Genomic DNA, 8,044 nt, shown 5'->3' with positions numbered 1-8,044 from the left:
TATTACAGAGTATTAGAGCAGGAACAAAAGGAAGTAAAGTACACTTGGAAGAGGGTCAAGTGGGCGACTTGAGAGATTCAAGTGCGCGTTTGACCTCTGACTTGGGGTTTTCTATGTTGGCGTGCTTCCGGAGCCTTGCATCCCTTCTCCCTAACTCTTCCCTGAGGATGGGCGGTCCGCATGCCCGAGGCCTGCCAGCTCTTGGGAGGGGTCGCGTGTGCAGTATGCTTACTGGATTGTGCACATGCTCACTTGAGGCATTTTTCCCTCACTGCTCGAGCATTCCTAGAGGAAGGTCAGATACCAGTTGAGCTCCGCCATTTTGCCTCCTAGTGTACTCGCTTGAACCCACTTGCCCTACTCCTGAGATCTTATCGGGAAGCTGCTGATCAGTTTCAGGTATTTCTCTCTATTGAGAGACTGCCTTTCTCTGGTGCGGGCTGCAACAATTGTTATTTTAGAGAGACAGGGTAACAGCCACCTGAACATCACCTGATGGTTGCCTGAGATTCCTGGTGGGGGTCGAGCGTCCTCTCCTGTGCTGCTCATGCCTGTCTACCTACTGTGACACCAGCAGTAGCCCTAGGACCAAGTAAAGCAGCTGAGATCACAGGTTTCTGTCACCATCACTTCCGTGTGCCCCTGCCTTCCAGGAGCATCACTAATCTAGGTCAACCTCCTCTGATGTAGGTAGGGGTAGAAGGGAGGCCCTTGCTGTGGGAAGGGACAGCAGGACCCCCAGGTCCTCAAGAGTCACCTTCCCTTTGGAGATCTGCCACAAGTGACTTTTTGCCACCTTTCCCTGGCCTCTGGGACATGGTACCCCTTAACACTCTGGTCAAGAGTGGGCTCAACTTACTTACTTCATCCACAAAGTTTCTCTGAGGCCAGGGCACAGGGCCCAAGAATCCAAGTGAGTCTACAGCCAGACCCTCATGATGGTAACTAGCATCACAGGAATCCGGATTTAGCAACAGGTCGGCTCTGGCCCAGAAGCGCCCTGTGTCATGGCACCCCCTGTAGGGCAGAGCCACAGCCCTGCCAGGCATGGCTAGCCTGTCTGTCTCTAGTGACCCCTCCTCCTGGTGGGGCTTGGGGTTTTGCACATCGGCACTGGCCATTTGACTTGTTGGAGGATTGCTGTCCCTTTCCCACAGTGGCAGGTGTTGGGGCAAGGCTCATGGTACTAAGCCCAGTCTGTTCAGTTTCACTCCTCTACCAGCAACTCCCTTCCTCAGCGCTTCCTCTTCTGTCTCTGGTAGAAGAGATCTGAAAGGTCCTGGACATTCTCCATTCTATTAGCAGTGGGCCCTGGGGAAGAAGGAATCCCAGCTGCTCTCCTTCATTGAAAGGGCTTCACTGCCTTGGCTCCCTGTGGGCCACAGAATGTACAGCACCAGCCAGGCCCCTTGTGAGCACCCTGACTTCTCCACATGGCCGGTTTTCTGAGGCTTCTCTTCTAGAGCCAGGTCCCACCACACCACAGCATTTCCATGAGATCTGAGGCTCACCCCAACCCTGTGGATCTTTGCAGCCCTGGCACCCCACTGAAATGCTCCGCACTACAGCTTCTCCTCAGCCCTGCAACTGGTTGCTTCCTGTCCCCACAAATTGTACTTTTCTCTCTCCTTGGAATTGGGAGCACCACCCACCAGTCCTCTATTGGAACCCCAGCTTCTTTCCTTCCAGGTAGATGAGGACTGAGCTCTGGATAACTGGAACACCAGCCACCCCACAGGTGCCCGGTCAGCCGGACCTCTCCACCTCCTTGGAGGCTAGAAAATGGGCAGGAAGCCAGGTTTTTCCACCATCCCAGGCACCCTTTTGCCAGGATATGAGTGAATCTCTACAGTCCCTGCTTTTGTGGACCAAGGGCCAAGCAGCCTTCCCCCCTCGGCCATGGGTTTGGTTGGCACACCCTTCAGAACAGCTGCCTGGGACTATCTCTCCCTCTTCTGAGGCGGACTGTATGCAGGGATCCTCTACTTCATCTGCCCCTCCTTTGGCCAGAATGTCGGTGGGACCTAGGTCCTCTTTGCACAAGACCTAAAGACCTGCGGACACACTTACCTTTCAGAGGTCCGTGGGAGGTTATGGTTCCTCATAGATGCTGGATTATTTACTAATTTATTTATTTTAGTACCTTCACTCCATGCATACACAGAAAATCTCTCTTGGCTCAAGCAACTGTTTGTTCTGTCAATAGGATGTTTGTTCTGCTAATAGTGTGCTTGGGTGAGACCATTACCCATTCTGTCTTTTAGAAACATGCCTTGGCTGGGCACGATGGCTCACACCTATAATCCCAGCACTTTGGGAGGCCAAGGCAGATGGATCGCTTGAGCCCAGGAGTTCAAGACCAGCCTGGGTAACATGGGGAGACCCCGTCTCTACAAAAATGCAAAACAATTAGCCGGGTGTTGTGGGATGCACCTGTAGTCCCAGCTACTCGGTAGGCTGAGGTGAGAGGAGTGCTTGAGCCTGGGTGGCGGAGGCTGCAGTGAGCTGAGATTGTGCCATTGCACTCCAGCCTGGGTGACAGAGCTAGATCCTGTCTCAAAAACAAACAAAAAAATTAGCTGGGCATGGTGGTGCATACCTGCAGGTCTCAGCCACTTGGGAGGCTGAAGTGGGAGGATCAGTTGAACCCAGGAGGTCAAGGCGCAGTGAGCCATGATCATGCCACTACACTCCGACCTGGAGGACAGAGTGAGACCCTGTCTCGAACAAACAAAAAACACGGCCAGTGCAGTGGCTCACACCTGTAATCCCATCACTTTGGGAGGCCAAGGTGGACGGATCGCTTGAACTCAGGAGTTTGAGACCAGCCTGGGAAACATGGCAAAACAACAACAGCAACAAAAAATTAGCTGGACAGTGGCAGGTGCCTGTAGTCCCAGCTACTCAGGAGGCTGAGATGGGAGAATCACTTGAGCCTGGGAGGTCGAGGCTGCAGTGAGCCGAGATTGAGACACTTCACTTGCCTGGATGACACAGCGAGACCCTGTCTCAAAAAAAACACCCCACATTCCTTTGGCACCCTACTTGCCAGAACAGTCTGTGAATTGCATGGCAAGGATGGAGAGTGAGATAGCTGGAGATGTCCTCTACTGATCCTAAAATGCTTACCTTGATCAATTCCTCCTGACCCACTTCGTTCTTCTGCGCTATTTCAGAATGAGAGGTTCACTATGGCTCTGCCCTGGATGAAATGGAAAGTGAAATTGTCTGAAGTAAAGACAATAAGAAGTCAACATTTGTTGAGTGTTTCTGTGTGACAGGTACTGCCTACGGTATTATTTCTTTCAATCCTTTTCAGGCCCTGCAAGGTCAATGCTATTACTTATTCCCTCTTTACAGTTGAGAAAACCAAGAACTAAAGACACCATGCCTAGCGTCACTCAGCTGGTACATGGTGGAACTGAGCTCAAATATGAGCAAGCTGAACTTAGAGGCAGTGTCTGGGAAAGCTTTTCCTTTCTTCTTCTTCTTTTTTTTTTTGTTATGCTCACAGAGAGGCCACATTTTTAAAACTGACAACTGAATCTCTACATACATACAGTTTTGCCCACATTATAAGTGGCTCAACAATCATATCAATGATGCAGACTCATGAAAGTTTACATAAAACTGCTGCTCTAGGTTTTGGTGCATTTTCTCTCTCTCTCTCTCTCTCTCTTTTTTTTATTTTTTTTTTTTGAGATGGAGTTTCGCTCTGCTGCCCAGGCTGGAGTGCAATGGCACGATCTCGGCTCACTGCAACTTCCGCCTCCCAGGTTCAAGTGATTCTTCTGCCTAGGCCTCCTGAGTAGCTAGCTGGGATTACAGGTGCCTGCCACCATGCCCAGCTAATTTTTGTATTTTTAGTAGAGACGGGATTTCAACATATTGGCCAGGCTGGTCTCAAACTCCTGACCTCAGTGATCGGCCTGCCTCGGCCTCCCAAAGTGCTGGGATTACAGGCGTGAGCCACCACACCCAGCGGTTTTGGTGCATTTTTGTGCCAGCTACTTTAGTAGGTAAAACAAACATAATGAACTCAGCTACTTGAATCCATGAGAACCAGCTTTCAAAAAAGCATGCGGAAAGTGTATGCATAGTGGGTTTTAAGAAAAGGCCCCATGTTCTCTTTCACAATTAGGACCACATTCCAAAAGCATAATTCTAGGTTGCTACAGTGTCTTCTCTGCTACAAACCATTGTTTCAAAGGTTAAAGAAACAAGAAGGTAATTCACATAAAAGTGTTTTAAAATATTTTTCCTATTCAAAATAAAACAAAAATATATGATCTTCATAAAATTTTACTTATATGTATATGTATATGTATGTATATATACATATGTGCGTGCGTGTGTGTGTGTATGTGTATATCTATATGTGTGTGTGTATATATATTATTTATTTATTTATTTTGAGATGGAGTCTCACTCTGTTGTCCAGGCCGGAGTGCAGTAGAGTGATCTCAGCTCATTGCAGTCTGCACCTCCCGGGTTCAAGCAATTCTTGTGTCTCAGCCTCTTCAGTAGCTGGGATTACAGGTGTGCGCCACCACACCTAGCTAATTTTTGTTTTTCTGTATTTTTAGTAGAGACAGGGTTTCACCATGTTGGCCAGGCTGGTCTCAAACTCCTGGCCTCAAGTGATCACCTGCCTCGGCCTCCCAAAGTGCTGGGATGACAGGTGTGAGCCACCGCGCCCAGCTGATCTCCATAAAATTATAAACAGATTATATCAAAATGTTGACCAGACAAGCCAGACCATTTGCCTTCACTGATTGCCTTGGAGGGCAGAGCACATGTGTCATCTACAAGGAAGGGGAGATGGGGGTAGAGTTCCCGCTCTCCCCACGCCTGTGGAGTAGGGGCAGACAGGAGCCCTTTGGCTTCCCTGGGGTTTTGCTTCCTTGTGTACAGAATTGAGGGAGGTGGGCTAGATGGCTTTTAAGAGACCCCTCAACTGAAAGTCAGCTTGAGATCCCTTCTTTGAGCAGACATATAGGGTGGCCAAAGAAATGGATTAAAAAACAGATGGATGAAGTCTTTCTCACCTTTTGATACCATCACTCAGAAGTATTCTGTATTATAGTTCAAGGAAATCTTTGCCTGGTACTATTAAAGGGTACGCAATGAGGCATCTGACAATGACATTTTTTATAAAAAAGAAAAAACAACAAAAAGCAAGTTTTGATAAAAATGTAAACAGGCTATGCTAAGTTTGGGTGGAAAAACAATGCACCACCATGTTACTACCAGCAGTCAGGACGTCCTGTCTCTGAATTGTAGGAGCCCCCAGTCTGGTTGGGAGAAATGCTGAGGGAGGTGCATGTTCAGGCCATCCAACAGAGACCTGATGAGTGCACATTGCTCAGGATATGGAGAAACAGGGGCCCAGGAAGACAATTTTAATGAAACTGGTTCAAAACAAAGGATGCAAGAGAGTCAAATGATCCAAAGAGAGTGATGGCTTCTCATTTTCTGTCCCTTACAGAGACTACAAATATCATTTCTTCTGGAATCTAATACATTTCCAAAATGCATCAATTATATTTTCCTCACGAGGCAGGCACACATTAAGCATGTGACAGTCATATGAATTATTTGTGAGCCCCAGGGCTTCCAGGAGCTTTCTTGGAGCTTATGGTCAGAGGCGTCCTGAGATTTCAAATAGTAAAGCTTTCTCCATGGCCACATGTTCCTTTGATGTTTGGGTTATTGAACACAAACTCACTGGATAATTTGTCTTCAGCATAGACTATTTCTGTTCCTAAAAGTGTTCGTTGTGCTTTCTTTTTGATTAACACTCTGACTCCATCTTGAATAACTTCTTCATTGAAATCTCCTTTGTCTTCGTTTATTCTAGAATATAAGAAAGGTCATTACAGGCCCTGGTTCAGACACCAACTTTTACACCTAATGCTCAGGCTTATCTTGAAGAAGTTATTTTATCTTGTTTACTGCGGAAGGTGTCAGACTGCGGGTGGCCCTCGTGGGCTGCAGCTTCCTGTTGCTCACAGCCCGGACAGTCCTCCGGACTAAGGAAGCCAACGTCTTTGTCATCCGGGTACCCAGGTGCTTCAGGCCTGAGCTCGGCGGCCTCAGCCTCTTCTTTGGACATAGCAGGCCCATTGATGCCACCAGTTCTGGCACACGGCGCACTCAGGCCTCTGGGAAGGTCTTTCATCCTTCAGGAATCAGTAGCATTGTAAGGCAACTTCATCCTTTAGCGTATAAATTAGCATCATTCCCTAGCTCCTAAAACAGCCTTCCCTTGTTTCAGATAAACATGCTGACTAACACCAGGAGGTGATGCCAATCTCTGGTAAGAGAAGACAGAAGGAACAGATCCTCAGGAGATGAGCGGTAGCCACCCGGAGGGGAACAATAAGGAAACAGTTAATTTGGGAAATATCTAAAAAAGGAAACCACCACGTGCACACCACGTGCACATCACGTGCCACTCTGCAAGGTGGAGGTGATGCCTGGGCCCATAGCCTCTCATGAGCTGGCACCTCTGTGGGCATGACCACAGAGCAGCCCCCTCCTGGGGGGCGTTAGAAGGAAAGACGGGAAGGGTTTGCTGTTGAAGTTACAGAGAGGAACCAGCTAAGCGAGTGGTTTGCTGCCTGGGACTGTCCCGCGGGGAGGAAAAGACACAGATGTTGTTGGCAAGGATAAGCAAGGAATGGGGACAGCCAAGACATGTTCCCAGGAAGGTGTTGCAGATCCCCTGGGCCAACTTCTGTGGAGATTCCTATTTTGAGGGTCGAGGTTGAACTTGTGTTATGTGGGACATGGGATATAGCCCTGGCCTTTTCCAAGCAACAGCCTCACTTATTCTACCTATATTTGTGGAGAATCTTCCGCGTGCCTGACTTGTGTTGGTTCTCTTGGGCCCTCAGCGATGAACCATGCTCTCGGGAAGCGCTCAGGTGAGTGACAGGCAGGACACAAATGATTCCCAGCCAGGAGGCTCTGGAGCTGGCCCAGCTGCCTTCAGACCCAGGCTCCACTACTTTCTGGTACGTCACCAACAGGGCTTACCTAGCTTTCCTGCATGCTCATCTGTGAAATGATATTTACCTCACAAAGTAGTGAAGAAACGTGTAATTAGAATGGATGATGTAAAGGCGTTTAGCAATTGCCTGGCACATGGTATGCACGTAATAAATGAGTGTTTCTGTTGTAAGCACAAGTTGGAAGGGGCAGATCAGTAAACTGCAGTGGCGTAAAGTGTTGTGGGAACATAGAGGAGGGAATGTCTGACTCTGCCAGGAGCAAGATCAGGTTATTGAAGACATTGCCAAATGAATTATGAAACACTGGGACTTTGGTCAGGGTGGGAGGAGGTCTGAGAACGGGCATCATGAGAATGTTCCCTAAATGTTTCAGGTATGCTATCTATCCCTCCCCCACCAGAAAACCACTAATGACTCTATAAAAGTAACTTTTTTTTTTTTTTTTTTATAGACAGGATCTTGCTCTGTTGCCCAGGTTGGAGAGCAGTGGCACAATCACAGCTCACTGCAGCCTTGACCTCCTGGGCTCAAGCAGCCCTCCTGCCTCAGCCTCCTGAGCAGCTGGGACCACAGGTGCATGTCGCTAAGCTGGGCTAATTTTTAAATATGTTTTGTAGAGATGAGGTTTCATTATGTTTTCCAGGTTGGTCTCAAACTCCTGAGCTCAAGCGATCTTCCTGCTTGGCCTCCCAAAGTGCTGGGATTATAGGTGTGAACCACCACGCCCAGCAAAAATTAACTTATTATTATTTAAACATTACTTTCCATAAAACTTGGAAAACAAAGGAGAGAACTGCTCACAATCCCAACACACTGGTATTTGCTGCCTCCCTATCTTTATTGTTACTGTTTTTAACAATAGTACATATGAAAATTTATATTTTGCATTTTTGCCTTAATATGCACTCATACACATTTGTACTACATTGTTTGTTTTTTTCCTGAGACGAAGTCTTGCTCTGTTGCCCAGGCTGGACTGCAATGGTGCAATCTTGGCTCACTGCAACCTCTGCCTCCTGGGTTGAAGC

Source organism: Mandrillus leucophaeus, unplaced genomic scaffold (genome assembly GCF_000951045.1).
Source record: "Mandrillus leucophaeus isolate KB7577 unplaced genomic scaffold, Mleu.le_1.0 Scaffold35, whole genome shotgun sequence".
In the NCBI taxonomy this organism is placed as follows: Eukaryota; Metazoa; Chordata; class Mammalia; order Primates; family Cercopithecidae; genus Mandrillus; species Mandrillus leucophaeus.
Note: the sequence above shows the minus strand (reverse complement) of the source record.